The sequence below is a fragment of the Cheilinus undulatus genome, linkage group 11, assembly GCF_018320785.1.
Source record: "Cheilinus undulatus linkage group 11, ASM1832078v1, whole genome shotgun sequence".
NCBI lineage: Eukaryota > Metazoa > Chordata > Actinopteri > Labriformes > Labridae > Cheilinus > Cheilinus undulatus.
Genome location: NC_054875.1, coordinates 3,225,736 through 3,243,007, shown reverse-complemented (window position 1 = coordinate 3,243,007; position 17,272 = coordinate 3,225,736). Strand labels below are relative to the sequence as shown.

The 17,272-nt window shown below is 40.2% G+C and overlaps 1 protein-coding gene across 1 annotated transcript in view; it reads right to left on the bottom strand.

Moving 5' to 3' along the window:
• Window positions 1–857: 857 nt before the first annotated feature.
• Window positions 858–17,272, bottom strand: part of stk35 (serine/threonine kinase 35) — a 35,657-nt gene continuing 19,242 nt past the window's right edge. Inside the window, exon 3 of the mRNA XM_041799335.1 lies at window positions 858–5,335. The gene's annotated coding sequence lies outside the window, so the exon portion shown is untranslated. The remainder of the gene's footprint in view (window positions 5,336–17,272) is intronic.

The window sequence follows — 17,272 nt, the reverse complement described above, 5'->3', positions numbered from 1 at the left end:
TGAGTGAAAAGTGACTAAAATGGGCAAAAATCTGAAAAAAGTTGGGAAAATGGGAATTAAATGGAATTTAACTGCAAAAGGCAGCTTAATGGGTGAGAAGTGGCAATAAAAAGGGGCAAAATAATTGCAAAAAGCAGGATAAAAGTGTCAAAAATGGGTGAAAAGTGACAAAAACAAGTGGCAAAAATGGGCAAAAAAGAAGCAAACACTGGGAGAAAAGTGGCAAAAAAAGGGCAGAAAGTGCAAAAATGGGTGAGAAGTGGTAGAAAATGGGTGAAAAGTTACTAACATGGACAAAAATCCGCAAACACTGAGAGAAAAGTGGCAAAAAGGGCAGAAAGTGTCAAAAATGGGTGAGAAGTGGTAAAAAATGGGTGAAAGTTACTAACATGGACAAAAATCAGCATAAAGGTGGGAAAATGGGCAAAATGCATCAAAGAGTGACAAAATGGGAAATAGGTTGCATTTAATTGCAAAATGCAGCTTAAATGGGTGACAAGTGGCAAAAAGGGCAAAAATGTGCAAAAAATGGCAAAAGGCAGGATTAAAGTGTCAAAAATGGGAATAACGTTTGAAATGAAGACATAAAAGAGCCATAAATCATCATAAAAGAGCCACACATTGAGTATCACTGGTTTAATTAATGAACTTTGATTTATTGATGCTGTTTTAACTTTAAAAATGAAGGGTTTGCTCTCTTCTCTCCAGCCCCGCCCTCTTGTCCATATATGGTCACTTCTGGCTCCTGGACAACCAAGACAGCGATGACTTGCCCACGCTGGAGGTCCCAGGACTTCTGGACTCCTTGTTCTCACATTCACACACCATCAAAAAAAAACATTAAAACCAGACCGTCGTATTTTTGATCATTTATTCCAAGAAAAATTGTCAAACATATTTACAGCAAAAACACGATGCTTTCTCAAACATCTAATGGCTCCAGTCAGCGTCATTATTTTACACAACATCATTTATGAACACACTGGAAATATGAAGCACTAAAAGAACAGAGATATTATACACAATTGATCCGAGAACGGTGTGGCTCTGTACGGTGTTTACAGTGAGGCAGTGACACATTTTGCATAGTGTAAAGTGATTTCAAGTGGGTTTGTTACTAGTCTGAAGAACTGAAACAGAAGGAAATAGTGACAGCAGGTTAAAAGGGTTAATATAAAGATCCTCAGTTAGCATATGCACTATCAACCACAGCAATGCCATTTACAGTCTTTAACCATGCTAAGTTTTACACTTCACGACACGAGAGTATTATCAACGCTGCAGAGCAGGTCACATGTTCTACATCCCAGAGAGTAAATCTCAGATTTACACCGGAAAAAGATCATCCTAAAAACTGAAAACCTTCATGTTTTACTGACAGCATGGCTCGTGTTGGCAGTCAGCAGCTACAGCGCCCATGGCGGCATCAGTAAGTTAAGTAAACCTAGAAATAAAGGCTGACCTTTAGGGTTTCTATCTAGTTTGGATACCAGTTCTGATACCAGGTGATGAGAAGCAGGGTCCGTGAAAGTGGGAGAATTTTTGTGGCCCACTGGTGCCTTCAAATGTGCACTTTTCATTAGTGCATTATGTCTGCATCTTGGCCTGCAATTCCCAGAAGATTGAGTGCACGATTCAGGATCAGAAGCCCAGTTTACAGCCCCGTTAAAGCCGGGGATTTAAGCCCCTTAAAAATTTAAAAGCTGTGGAGGTGTGAACGGGAGACGAAGTGATCCCTGATCTGTAGGAAGCAACAGAGGCATCAAAGAGGTGAAAATGGGATCAAGAGAAAGCTGAAAATGAGGTGAAACTTTCTGTAAATTGACTGACAGGAACACGTTATCCTGGCTTAAGTATCAGTGTCACAAGGAGTAAAGACGGCTGAAATGCCAGTCCTAAAATTTGTGTTTCCACAGCATGCACCGCAATCTCTCTCCTGCACGTGCTTGAAGCGCCATTCCACTTTCTTCTGCTTGAGTTGCATGCAAAGTCTACGTTTGACAGGGCTGCTTCCTGCATGCATCAAGCTGAACCGCAAAGATCGACCCCAAACATCAAGTCTGACACAGTGATGCAATGATTATCTGATCAATTTAAAAATGAAGCAGCATGTGCACGCTGTTAATCGTATTTCTCAGTAACATTATGACAAAAAAGGAAGCAAACAAACAGGAAACAGTGGCCTCTTTATTCCTGTGTGAACTCATGATCCAGCTGAGCTGTCCTTTTAGAAACTGATCCAGTGGGCCAAGATGTGCACCATCAGACGCAGCGATACCACGGCACAGATCAATCACACTGCAGGCTTTTGGGGATCAAATCTTCATGTTTAACACAAAGTACTTGCAGGATGTCTAAATGGTATCAGCCTCAATTCTTTAGACAAACATGACTTTTTAGACACCATCAGATCTACTTTAACCTCACGGGGGCTGTAGCTGTCAAATAAATCCAAGACAAGCTCTGCTAAAAAAAAAAAAGAAACACCACACAGAAGTTAGTCAGAGTTTGATTAGAGACTGCAGAGGTAAAACTATGAGAAACTGAAACTAGGCTGCTGATAGGAGCTGTAAAGGTAGATCAGCTAAATCAGAGTGCTTAGAATGAGGTAGGACCACAAAACAAAAACGGCTCAATGTTGACTACTGCTACTGTGAGAGTGAACCTGAAACTACAGCGGGGAGTCTTTAACTACTCACTGTGTGTCTGAACCACGGTTTGTTCTTTTTTCTTTTCCTGGAAATTTAAGTTTAGTTCAAGTACTGTCTGACCTGTAAATCACACGACATGTAGTGATCAATTTACATCTACAGAGCAAAGACTGTATATAAGACGTGGACGTACCATCCTGGTTTGAGAAGTGAAGCCAAGGCCGTATCTCACAGCCTCATGTTGTAAACGTTTTTTATAAATCATGGTCCCTTTTAAAGGAAAGTAGACGATAAAACAGGGCATGCTTTTGTGATTTAGTAAGGATAATTTACAGGCTAATTTTTATTCTGATGCAACAAAAAAACATCAGACAGTTTAAATCCCTTTTTTTTTACCTCAGCAACATGAATGCAGGTCCTGGACACTCAATATTTCAATTTCTTGTTTCTAATCAGTAAAGATTGCATGCAAACTTCTGCAAAATGCCTAACTGAGCAAAAAGCATGTGCAGCATTTCAGTTTTTAGTACACCTAATTTTTGTGTGATTTAGAGAACGATCTTCCCAGCTTCTTTCATTTTAAGTTATAAAAACAAACACTTTTTTTTTAAAAGTTGCAGTGTTTTAAATTCTATCTCTTGTTAGAATAATAAAGAAAGCATTTTTTTAAAGACATGGTAAAGGAGAATTTTTCAAAGTTTTGACACTCATTTTGGAGTAGAGGTGTCATCCTACCAGATAGTCAAACTTATACATACCAATGCTTCTTCTGATACCAACTGATCAAAAACACACTCCCTATGCACCAAATAATGAGTAATTTAATAGTAAAAAAATCAAAATTGCACAAAAACATTGGTAATGTTTCTGTACCAATGTTTCTGTGCAATTTTGACGGTAAAAATGGGGTATCAAGAGTACAAAGTATACATTTTTTTTACAATCTTCATTCGAGGTTATTTGAGGCTAAAATAGCACCCAAATTTTTGTCATTTACCACAAATTATGGAAAAATCCTGCAAAAAGGGCAAGCCAAAGCATGAGCCAAGAACCTGAAAAACGAGCCTAATGTTGGAATTTATGCCGTGCAATTCAAGTCATAATTTATGCACCTTTTTGCACTAAGTTCCAGGTGTTTTTGGCTGCTCGTGCCAAGCCTAGCCAGTCAACTTGGCTCATCAGCTCAGTCATTATCAGGCTTATTGAAAAGCTTTTTGATGGCTTGTGATTTGCTTACCAGAAGTTAAATTTTCTTCTGTAATCAAAAACCAAGACTAAGTTGCTCGAATGTTTAAAAAGGAGGCTTAAAAAGGTAGAAAACCTTGAGGCATCCATCTCTTACATACAGTCAATGAAGAGGGCAGCGTTCGGCTCCAATCATCCACTGCCTGAGTGTGTTACACAGCGTTACGTGCCACTGCAAAGCGCTCGAAGCGCTTCAATAAAGCGCTGAAGGAATGAAGGAAGGAAGGGACAGTGAGGAGGGATATCCCATGGGAGATTTTAGGGATTACTTCCAGATGACAAACCTTCAAATCTGCTCTGAAAGTCCCCCCAAAAAATGAGTTAAGATTCAGCCGCAGAGGGCTCAATACTGCTGAGGTGTCAGGCTGTTAAAAAAACGCCGCTTAATATCTCTTATGACACGTTTGCAAGTTAACCACTGACTCGATATCTCAAAGCGATACATAGTTCACAAATTCCTTAAATGCCACACTCAACATCCTCAATATATAAAAAACATTCAATATAAAGTTACCAAAAACCCACCAACTGATGCAGTGATGATAAAAAACACATGAAGATAATAAGATTTAGTCCAGCAGGTTCTCTTTGGATCGAACTTATGACCAATAAAACCGGTTTGAATTCCCTGCTGGACGATGTTTGGTTATAAAAACATGGAGTTTAAACAGGCCTGCTACTTCTTAAGGTGTTTAATCTCAAAGTTTGACGTGGAAATGTTCACATTCTTCGGCTTTTGCCTCCAGGGAGCAGCACAGGTTTGTAAAATATCGTCTTATAATGAGCAACGTGGATGATATCGTCTTTTTGAGTTCACGTTTAGGGGCAAAGTTTGCACATTCTTTACATTATTGCAGGTTTCAACATCTTTGCAATCAAGAAATACATTTGTTGAAATGCAGATTCCTGCAGGCAGAAAAATGCAAGTATCAGCGTCATGAATGAAGTTCTCTCCCGCAAAAAAATTCAATTTTAAAGGCCAGATCACACTTTAGTGAATCATCTTTAAGGCACGATGTTGTACGGGGAGAATGGAGGGTAAAGAAGCTCTTCATTTTCATTCCTTTTGTGGCCTCAGTACAGTCAGATTACCTGTGCCATGGCAGAGTGAATGCCATATTTTAGAGAAGAGCAGGCCTGTGATGGGGGAAAACCAAAAATCAACATTTATAATAAAAAACAAATGTTATAAACCTGGTTTCACATCCAGTCCTCTCTCAGTTACATGTGGGTGACAGGAAAAGTAACCGGATGGTGCTGGAAGTACACTGTGGTCTGAGTTTGCATACAGATTGTGTCCCAGAGTTTTGGAATCATCATCATCATTTCCCGCTTGGATTATGTTTGTGGAGTCTTCACAGTTCAGTTTGTCAAAAGTCCCTTTTTTCTTGTCCATCGTCGAGTCAGAGTTGGAGTCAGAGTCCACGTCGTAAACAAAGCTGCAGAGACACAGAGAGGAAACAGGTCAGCAGGGAGACAAATAAAGACTTTTATTCAAGTTTAACCTTCATTTTTATAGGAACATTTCTACTGAGATTCATCAAACGCAATAAACAGTTCTAGAAAGAGCAGCTTTCTTAATGCCATAATTTCTAAATTTCTTAGGACTTATTTTTGGGGCTTTCTAGATTTATCAGGAGAGAACAGGGCAGTGGATAGGTACTGGTTTTGGCAGGTAACAGCCTAAAAAGTATGACAAAAAGTATTAAATATTGCCCTGTACTAGCTGTAAACATCTGCCTATATCAGCAATATATATCAGCCTTCATCAGCTGTGAAATTGGCCTATGTTGTTGGAAAAATCAGCCTATTTCAGCTGTAAATATAATCCTGTACGGCTGTAAATACAGGCCAATATTGGCTAGAAATATCTGCCTTTTTCATCCTATACTCAGTGTTAATATCAGCCTATATCAGCTGTAAACTGACCTAAAATGTCTGTAAATATTGACCTATAATGGCTGTGGATATCAACCTTTATTGACTGTAAAATTGGCCCATACACACTGTTGATATTGGCTTATATATGCTGTAAAATTGGTCTTTAATGGCTGTAAATATTGACATGTATGGTCTGTAAATTTTGGCCTATGTCAGCTTTAAATAAGCCAATATGGGATGATAATATCAGCCTAGCTGAGCTGTTATTATATGTTCATAACAGCTGTAAATATCAGCCTATTTGTACCGTAAATATTGGCCTTATATGCTGTAAATTCTAGCCTATAGCAGCAATTAACACCAACCTTTCACATTTAATATTGGCCCATGGTCACTGCTAATATTGGCCCATTATGACTCTAAATATTCACATTTATGGGTGGTAAATTCCGGCATATTTCAGCTTCAAATATCTGCCTATACAGGCAGTAAATATTGACATGTGGGCTGATAATATCTGACTATACTGGCTGTAAACATAGGCCATAACAGCTCTATGTATTTGCCGATATCAGCTGTCAATATTTGCTTATTTGGGCTGCAAATACCAGATTAGAAATGGCTTTAAAAATGAAACATGGTAAGGAAAAACAACCTTTACAACTGTAAATATAGGCCCATATGGGCCACAAATATCAACTTACACTGACTTTAAAATGGGCCAATATCAGCTGTTTAAAGTCAGCCTATATTAGCAGCCTGATGCTTGGCCATCCGTGCCCCAGGTTTGAAGGATTTTTAGTGAGGTTTGCAGCACTTTTGTCTTCTTTTTATTTCAGACTATCCCAGGTCTGAATTCTGCATCCTCCCACATCTAAAGACATCTGCAAGGTTTTGCACACAATGGACTTCTTTCCAGGTCTGTTTTGTTTTTCAAACTGACAGCTTCATTTCTGCTGAATAATTTTCCCATCATTGAACATTCACAAGAAGAAAAACAAACAAATAGAAACAGAAGCAGCTTTAGCCTCAGCTGCCATTGTCTCTGCAGAGGTCTGTGTTGTCTGAACTGAGTCATGTTCAGAAAGGTTAGCTTTCTAGTTAGCAGGAAGCTAGTAGAGCACTTCCTTCCTCCAGACTTCAGACTTAGGAAGGTTCACTGAATGCTATAATGTTTGTCTTCAACAAGGAAGTGTCCTCCTATGGTGTCACAATCAGTGGAGACATGACGTATTTACTATTTAGGACTTCTGTCAACATCAGATTCAGAGGGCTTCTCAGGGTGTTTATGTTTTAAACTGTTAGGTTATCAAAGTTGGCCTCTGCTGATTATTTATTCAAGGACATATCCTGAAGAAAGCATGAGAACAATGTAAAGGAATCCTGTCCCGTTGCATTAGCAGCAGCTCTAGACTTGGAAACTTCACGGTTGCAAAGATGCGACGGATCAGTGTGTCCTCCGCCATTGTTGCTGACAAAGCTGGTTAAAAAAAAACAGCTGATGTTGAGGCCGGTTTATATGATCCTATAACCCTGACCAGAAACTGTAATCTAAAGATACACAACACTCCAGACCTGAACCTGCCTGATTTAACCAGAAGGCCATCTGTTTAGACTGTTTAAGACTGTTTTTTTGTTTTTAATGACCTTAAATCATAGAAATCTAGACTAAGACTGCATAAGGATCCTCATTTATGCTGCAAATGCATTTAGATGCATTGAAGTTGCACCTTCTGCAAAAATGATGTCTGTTACAAGGAGCTGGGGCTCATTTTTACCATCCATCTTTTTATTACCAACCACCTGAGCCCCTTATATAATAAAACAAGTATTATATTGTTCTTTTATATATTCATGCCAGAAGCATGACATGGCGTGTATTTGTCCTCCACAGGCCGTGATGACTCAACAGAGCCTCTTCCTTGTCCTCAATAATAGCCGCGTCACCGTGTAAACTCTCTCCATCTACCTGCGGCAGATGACACCACCAGCTGACACCTGGGAGAGTTTCCTGACGGTGGAGGAGTCCAGGTTTAGTCCGGCGCTGTGGTCTAATAATAGCCCAGCGGCTGACACGCAGCAGCTCGCAATGGCAGCGGTTTGTTCCTCTTTCTAGGTTGCATAACCTCTCAGCACATGGGATGAACACAAGTGGGTCAGCTTAGCAGGAAGCACGCAGGCTGGAGATGGTGAATAAGGGATGATGATGTGCAGAATTGGGACAGAGAAGGCGCTTATGTCACTGCTGAGGATGAGGAGTGCCTAAATCAATGGAAATGCACAGTTACAGTAGGACTGTTACAATATGATGGTGTTGTATTGATGACCAGGGAGATGATCTTTGAAATAAGCTGAGGTCACCGGGTTCATCATCTGAAAGCTTCCTCTCAGATGACGCCACAGAGCCGTCAAACATCCTGACGGCCTAGAAGCTTCAGGGGTATTGATCCATATCCAGATCAGCGGGGCTCAACAGGGCCGCTGGGCACTGATAAAGGCTGGCTACACCATTTTCAAAATCATTAGGACACTTTAAACCAACTTATAGCAAAATAATCCACAGAATGCATCCACTAGGTGATTCAGCCAGACTCTGAGTCCACACACCTGCAGTTTGTGTTTCATTGTGTCGATTCCACAGACATGAGATCTCACAGAATCTCAGAGGATTAAATGTGACTTCAGAAGAAAAGAAATATAGAAGATGATCAACATCCTTGGCCTAACGCCCTAACATGCACTCTGTTTTGCAGCTTAAAACAAAAAAAAAAGAGAGACGACTATGGGTAAAACCCGGCTCAGAAGACAATCGAGGCACTGGTGCTGCATGATTTGTGCATCTTTGATTTGAGTTGTTCTGATTCCAATACCAGTTTTATAAAAAATACTGCTAAAGTTCCAGATTTTTATATCAGTGAGTAAACACACGATCCAATTCTGTCTTTTTTTACTTTATACTCTGCTTCATTTAACAAAATGTATTCTTTGAAAACACTGCACGCTGACTACCGTTTTTAGAGCAGTGAAGAAGAACCAAACACAGGATCCACTACAGCGGTGAAGTTTTGAGGCAGCATGACATTTATTATTCTCTGTATCTGTCGGAAAAAACTCAGAGAACGTCGTTGACGTACACGACAAGAAGTGAAACAGGCTCCAGAAAGTTCAGAAACTTTTAAACCTTAAGTTGTAGACTCTTACTTTCTTGAAAGTAACCGTGAACCATTTCAGTGATGCTATCCGGGCCTTCATGCAGAGGCATTTCTAGCAAGCCGAAACCCAAATGCTAACAGCCGTACTGTAGCATTGTGCAGGAGTGTAAATAACGGCAGGCTGCTCTGGCGTCACTGTGCCAAGCTGTGTATGCTTAAACACCACCTGAACAGAGCATTATAGAGGGAAAGAGAGCCTGTGACGTGACCCTCTGTGTCATTGTCATTTTAATATTTAGCCGTTAACGCCAGAATAATTAGCAAGAAAAGCACCTTTGAGTATCACAGAGAGGCTTAAATTACTATTCTAATTGTTAAGCCATGTTCTGAGGTCACTGTAGGGCTAAAATAATGGGCTAGTATTCCACTGCACAGTCAAGAAAGTTTATCACAGGTATCGGATCAGTACTTGGTAATGGCTACTTCACGCTCTTGTATCAGAAAAAGGAAAAACTGTATTGGAGCATGTCTAACTGTGACTGTACTGCAGAATATTTAACCTGCTATTTAATTATGATATAATTCATGGCATCATAAGTCTACTTGCCTGGTTTTTAATGGAAAGGCCTATTTCAAAAACATAAAAATCCTGATGTTTCTACAGTACTGCTTTTTAAATAACTTGATATTTTCCAAAAAATAAAAGCTTTTCCTGTTTTGAAAATAGAGAAACTTCTACAAAAAGCAATAGAGGCAGTGCTGTGAACTTAAAGGCCTTTCTGCAGACACAGCCTGACATCATGATCGTGACTCTGACGGCGACTAAATTAACAGTACAGCACTGCAAAGAGACTGAACAGATAGATAGTGAGGCAACTCGGGGCCACTTTACGGGGCTTTTCCACTATGACTTCTGGCTGCGCCGATCCAAACCAAACCATGCTGATTGACTTTTCCATCACCCGTGTGGTTGCGCTGGGATACGCCGAGACATGCCCAGAATGATTCTACTCTGGAGGAAGACACAAGCAAACCCCCCTGCCTCCACGAGCGCCGTCACAGCAGTTTGTCATCATATGGTGGCGCCATGCCACAACCACTGCTACGAACTTTGAAATACCTGCCAGATTACTAATAGAAGAATTAAAAAAACACGGGCTGCTTCTTCTCCCTCTGGTGGGACAAAAAAGCTAACTGAAGGGCAGCTACTTAACCTCATCGACTCGAAACGCTGCGCCATCAACTCTAGACGTGCTCTGTTAGCTCGCAAATCCCCTACTGTTAGCACCATTAGCTGAAGATTCTTATTGCCTCTTTCTTCTGAACCCTGGTTTTCTGTACTTCACAGTCTTTTTCCTCAATCCTCATAACTGTTGCTGTTACAGAAGAAGCGACAGATTAGCTCTTTACTGCAGGAGAAACTCTCTGACTCTGATTCTCCATCACTTAGCGGGTGTTTGTTTTTTTGTCATTCTTGCAGCAGCTTTCGTGCCCTCTCTGAACTCGTTGACCTCAGACTCTTTTTACGAGCATGCTTTCTGTACCTGCAGAAACGCCCCTCTACGGATACGTTACACAACTCTACATACACTGATGACACAGTGAAAGCAACAAGCCTTCATGAGAACGGGTTTGCTCTTCTGAGCGCTTCCTTTGGATGAATTATTGGGTCACTGTCATGCTCTCAAAGCTGGTTTTAAGGAGGAGTAAATACTATGATTTGGATTCTGTTCAGAAACAGTGAAAATCACAGGGTTAAGGACGTACATAAACAGTAAAGGAGGCGTTTGCATTACTCACTATGCTGTAAGAGCAGTTATGTGTTTGCAGCAGACATTACATAAGTCGTTTTACAATCAAATGTTTTCTCTTCTTCCGATGAGGTGTTAAAGGGGAGTTCTGCTATTTTCAACATAATTTTGGTTTAAATAAAAAAAGAGATTGCTACCACAGCCAGGAAACAGACCGGTATCCATGGGAAAATGAACCAAATTAAACTTTGTCCACTAACAGTGACTGTTTTTGTTCTGACAGGCTCAGATTGTTATTCTACGTGTCTGGCATTGTGGCCTTTCTTTGAACGGGAAGTTTAACCAAAAATAGAGTACATCTCACAGCTGCTTATCCCTGCAACTCGGCAGATTCCTCTTTTTAGTTTCTTATGCTTTCCTCTGGATGTTCTGGATGATCCCTCTTAGATTTATGTGGTTTCCTGATGGATGCACCGTGCTTACTGCCATCAGCTACCTCAGAATTACCACTGCTGATGCCATATTAATGCCATAAGAGCTTGTGAGGGCTCACTCAAGACCTGGATGAGGTAAAAAGCACCAAAACTGGGCAGGAGAGACAGGAAACTGCACTTCCTATCCAACAGGAACTGACCGGGACCAATGGAGACCAGTTTAACGACAGGATACGAAGTCCCAACGTGATTTGCAACCTTTCTGACCACGACTCAAACTTTGAAGATACTTTACCCTGAATTTCCACATACTCCACTTCCACATACCATGTAGCAATCTGGCGTGCAGCAGTTTTGGCGCAACCCCTCATCCACTGGGTCATACCTGCAAGATCTCAGGGGGACGACAGCTTTAGGTGGGAAGATTGTGCAAACAACTAAATCTGGGGTGTATTTGCCATTCATTTGCTATTATTCCACGTTATTTTTTTAAACTTCTATCGTGACTGGGTGCATTAAAAAGCAAAAAGGATGCGTTGTTTATGTAAAATTCCATGGGTTTCCACCTCAAAAGTTAACTTCCTTGGTCAGTGGGGCAGTAGTAGCTCTGTGACCCTCTGACTGGGTGGCGACCTGTAGCTGGTGCCACAGGATGAGACATAATGTTGATATAGTGATGATTTATCATCTGGAGTTTATGCCTTGTGTTGTATTTTGAAGACTGGATGCTTTGCACACTTTTCCTCCTGTCTGGATCGATCTGCTCCTCATGGATTAATGCATTTTGGTGCAAAAAATTGAACTAAAACTAGGGATCCATGATACTATCAGCATGATACTGGCATCTGCAGAAACGAACATTTCTGCCAATATTTACTGACAAATTTTGGACATAATAATCTCCCTGTATCTGCTGGAAACATTGGCCATCAAACAAATACGGTTGTGGAGTTTTAGAGTTAGGTCAGCTAAGTTCTTATCATTATTCATCATTATTCCTTACACTTTAAAGTGAAATTTGTTCATCCTAAAAATGTAAATTCTGTGTTTTAAGGGCAGAAGTTTCAGGTCTGACTATCAGTACTGGCTAAAATTAATTTAATATCTGCATATTAGGTATATGCAAAAACTCAATCTCATGCATCCCTACTTGGAACATATCTCGAGCAGAATGGGATTGCACTACTGGAGGGATAGACCAGAGTGCAGCAGAATTGTAAAGACTGACAAAAGAGGGACAGTTTGCTCTGAATTGCTGCATAGACGGCGTATGTGGAAATACTGGTCAAACCCGCATTAGTGCTTTTAAAGTCTGCTACCTTGGGATGTAAAGGAGTGGTAATGCATACATGTTTTGGGATTACAACCATACATTATATAAAGCACGAATGTGTCAGAAGCCCAATGATGGCAGCTGCATGTTGGAAGTACGAGCCCAACCTGATTTTTGGTCAGTTTAGTAAGAGGCAAAGAGATGGAGATGGCTTGAAGCCTCCTGGTGAGCAACAACAACACGCCCACCTGTCCGTGAGACTAGCTGCAGCTCTAATTATGCAAATGTGTGCATAATTATTCATCTTAATACCATCAAAACCATGACTTCTGAAAACATCCACTATCTGTTCAGTGAGTGCTATTCAGATTTGATCTAGTCAGACCAAAACTTTTGAACTGGTCTAGATGGACATTTGTCTGGCCTTAATTAGGGGTCCTTGGCTTGAGCCAGCCTTAGGTTGGCACTTGAGAAAGTGACGGTTTTACCCTTCTAAACTGGGTTTATTTTCAGCCCCCATTTTCAGTCTGCTTGGAGCAGTTGGCCAAATGTTTTGTCCTGAAAAAGGTGGACAAATCTTCATTGTTCAGCATCAGAGGTTGGACGCTTGGATCCTTATTGTGCCTGCATTTCCACCTCCTGTCCAACCTGGACTTCCTTACTTTCTTAAACATCACATGGCGTGTTGGTATAGTGATTTGAAATGCTGAACGTGCAGGAATGAAGACCAAATGAATGCAGAGAGTATCTGCATGGCATACAGCATAAATCGACCTTTACGAAGTTACAATCAGTCACGTGGCTCCATAATCAGGACTGAAACTTTCAGTGCTTGGTGTATGCCCAAACTAAGAGAGTAGAGATGGAAATATTTTTATAGACATTGATAAGGATCCACACTTTTGGTCAAACAGGACTGCAGTACGGCTGTTTTAGGTTATTTGCTGTAAGATTGCAGAGCAGTAGAGAGATCCAGTGAGTGGAGAAAAGGTAATTCGACCCTGAGGGATCAGACTGAAGAAACCAAAATGTTCACGTGTCTTGTAAGAAGACACTAAATCTCTGTAAGCTCTCAGGGGTCCCTGACATCTGACCTTAATGCAGAGGGGAGGTAGAGTCTGTTTTCCCTCCACAACAGTGAATAAGCACCGTGCATGGCAAAAGGAAACGGGACATCTTTAAGGTGAAAGCATGAAAATGTTAAAGTTCTATCCCTGGGGGTCCAAACAGACGACCAAACGTGGGCTGAAATGTATGAAACTGCTCGCCTGTGCAGATAAACCCCGATAAAACAAACACGCACCAACATATAAACATTTGACCCGCGTCTTTGCTCGGAGTCAGTCTAGGGCAGCGGATCAGCTTTCTGCTTGTTTCTCTGTTGGACTTATTACTGACGCATAAATAAGCAGAACACTGGAAACGCGGCGAAGGTCGAAACCCGGCAGATCCTGGACAAACTGAGGCCTGCTGCCTCCTCAGCCTCAGCCAGTCATTTGTTGTTGCATAACCCAAAAGCAGACAGTCTCGTTAAAAACCAGCAGAGACCGGTATCTTTGGGGAAGTGGTGGGGGCTGGTGGGACGCTGTGGCAGCATTCTCTATGATAACCATTGGCAGAGGGGGAGTTGGCGTTTTACGAGCTCCGTGCGGTTTTGTGGCCGCGTGGCATGCAATGTAACACATTCCACTTGGCCAGCATTCATGAAAACTGATCATTATGTAAGTTTAGGTGTGTGCCTCCCAGTTCCTCTTTAGACAGAATGGACAAAGAGTCCCTAAAGTCGACAAAAACAACCAGGGAACCCCAAAATATCCAGACAACTCTACAAAAATAAACCATCACAGATTAGCTCTAACCAAAACACATTTAAGGGGAGCTTACTGATAACCCAAGTACTTCAGAGGATTTCTTCTATGTTCTAACAGGGCCGGATCATTTCAAGTCTTGAGTAGGGTGGACATCCTCTAGTAAAAGGGTTGATGAGCCGAGTCTGAGCAAAATCTCATTGGTTGGGTAATCACAGCGAGAAAGAGGGAGGGAGTGATGAAGAAGTGGAGCTGCCAGTGTCTCTGGTCCGCTCTGTTACCATTTTTATCAAGTCCCTTTAACATCTCATTAAAACACACATGCTAATGTTAATGTTAACCTGTAGTACGGATGGAGAGTTGTTTATGGCTATAAACTGTCATCTTCCTCTTTAGATTAAAGTTATATTTCTGTCCAAGCCTGCCAACAGAGATGCCCCTGACAGACCGGGGAGCTGGCCCTCCCCAGCATGAGAGACGGATCATTAGCATTGGTGTTAGCATCCTTGCTAACGGTTAGTTCATTATAAACCTGAAGTGTGAAACTATTATTGGGTTCTGATGTAAAAGTTATTTAATCAAGCCACAGTTTAACTGCTTTTCACCACTTTTTCAGTCCATTTTTGCCAGTTTTGATCAATGTCATGTAGTTCTTTTTTTTTATTTTTTGCCACAATTTAACTTATTTCCATCACTTAACCAATTTTGCCTTTCTTTAAGCATCTTTAAAGTTGTTTAACATTTTTGAAAACCCACGTTCTCCACTTCTCTGCCACTTTTAATCACTTTATCCACTTTTTTTGAACTTTCAAACTATTTTTGCCAATTTTTTGCTACTTTTAACACATTAAAAAAATACACTTCAACTCATTTTGTGATTTTTTTTTAAGGACTTTTAATCAATTTTGCCACTCTTGTTTCCACATTTAACCCATCGTTACCACTTTTTTGCCACTTTTAACTCAGTATTGACACCTTTGTTTTACAACTTTTATGCCTTTCTTTACCCAATTACACAACTGTTTTTACCACTTCATCCCATTTTGAATATTATTTATGAATTCTGTTTTATGCTTGATGCATCCACCAGGTTGCGAGTGTATGTGTGTCGAATGTGACGTCAAATATTAAGACAAGCCCCTTCACGGGGGTCCCGTGAGGCCAAATTCCATCTGGCCGTGCACATCCCAAAAGTTTTACAGACGCGGGCGCGGCAGACGTCAAAATGGCATTAAACGCACTACAGACGTGATTCTTGAAGACACTGCCCCCTAGCTTTTGCACCAGACATTTCCGCATCATGATTCCACATCGTTTTGTCTGTGCAGCCGTCTGCGCAGAAAGCATAACCGAGCCTCAAGGCTGAACGATTCGGGAAAATAAACTAATTGTGATTTTTCTTCCCCACAATTGCAATACAGATTAAATATGCAGTTATATCTCAAGTTCTTAATTTTGACTTATACTGCAAACTGGTTATTAATTGTATTAAAGGGAATTATAATTTTTATGTCGTTCTCATATTTTATAAGAAAACATACAAAAATGAATAAAGTTGTTTTTTTTTTGTAGATTTTTCTAAAATAAGGCAGTTGAACGATTGCCTATGTAATGCATAACATCTCTGCTGCAAAAAAAGGTATTTTGACACAAATTTCAGGTCATAGAAATATTGCAGCAGGCTATATCGCATTCAATCTAATTTGCAATTAATTGCCCAGTCCTAATTTTTTTATGGCTCTTATGGCTTTCTAGTTTTGCCACATTTCACCAATTTCTGACACTTTTCACCCATTCTGACCAGTTCTAACCTATTTTCAATTTTTTTGACGACTTCATCCCATTTGGCCACCTATTTTTATTCTTTACCATATTTCTGACACATTTAACAGACTTTTAACATGTTGTGGCATTTTTTTACCACTCTTAAATCATTGTAGTCATTCTTTGCCAATGTATTTATTGTATTTATTTATTAAAAGGGAAAATGTACATTAATGAACATGGACATCTAAATGTGCCAGATTGTAGCCGTAGGCTAATTTCCATCTGTAGTCCCCAGCAGGTTGATGGTATATACAACAGAGTCATTTTAGCCACTTTTAAACCATTTTAGCTACTTTTAACCAATTTTCATAACTTTTATCCCATTTTTAAACCATTTTGCAGTCTTTTTGTAATATTTGTTTTTCAGTCACTTCGAACCCAGTTTTTGCTCATTTTAGAATAATTTAGCAATCATTAAGTCTTTTTTCCAAAGTTGTCACAGTTTCTTTGATTTTATTCTGGCATCCTGACATCTAACATGACTTTCCTAAATCAGTTTGACCATCTACATCGTTAAAGTTACCTTTAGTAGATAATTCTGTTTCGAGAAAGGGTGTTTACACATGGAAAAAATGATATATTGTACTATAGAATAAATAACTAAAATTACATTGTAGTTGTTCTGATAAAAGTGGTGATTATTCAGGTCAAAACTAAAATATGGATTTAACAGCTTAACTTTATGATTGACTGGTTTTCCTGGCCTCCATGGCCCTCAGAAATCTCTCCTCTTTCCAACCTTATGTGGGCCGTGTTTCTGCTAGAGATATTTCTTTTTTGTTGTCAGACACTTAAAATAACAATCCGAGCTTTTTCAGCTGCAATAATGAGAACTTTTTACAGACTTTACAGACTGATTTGAAAGTGGTTTAAACCTGCTTGTTATCTATAAATTAAAACTGAGAAAATTAGAGAACAGTAAAGAAATAAGGGATTTCCTGCTTTAATAATCAAACACCAAGCTGGTTAAAGGTCTGTTAGTCTCCAGGTCACTCCACATAATGGTGCCGTTCCTACATTTTGATTTTATCAGCCAAAAGTGACACACAAATCTAAAAATCCTTATCTAATAATAGGAAGCAGGGCCAAATCTGCCTCCATGACCAGATGCCGACCACGCCTGTTTCCATCTATTATTTACAGATCAAAATAAACGCTGCCAGCTTTGTTCAGCCGTTTGAACAATCCGGGGAACCACAGAGGCCAGAGAATGACCAGGCACAGCACCTGCAGAGAGTTATGCCACTGTG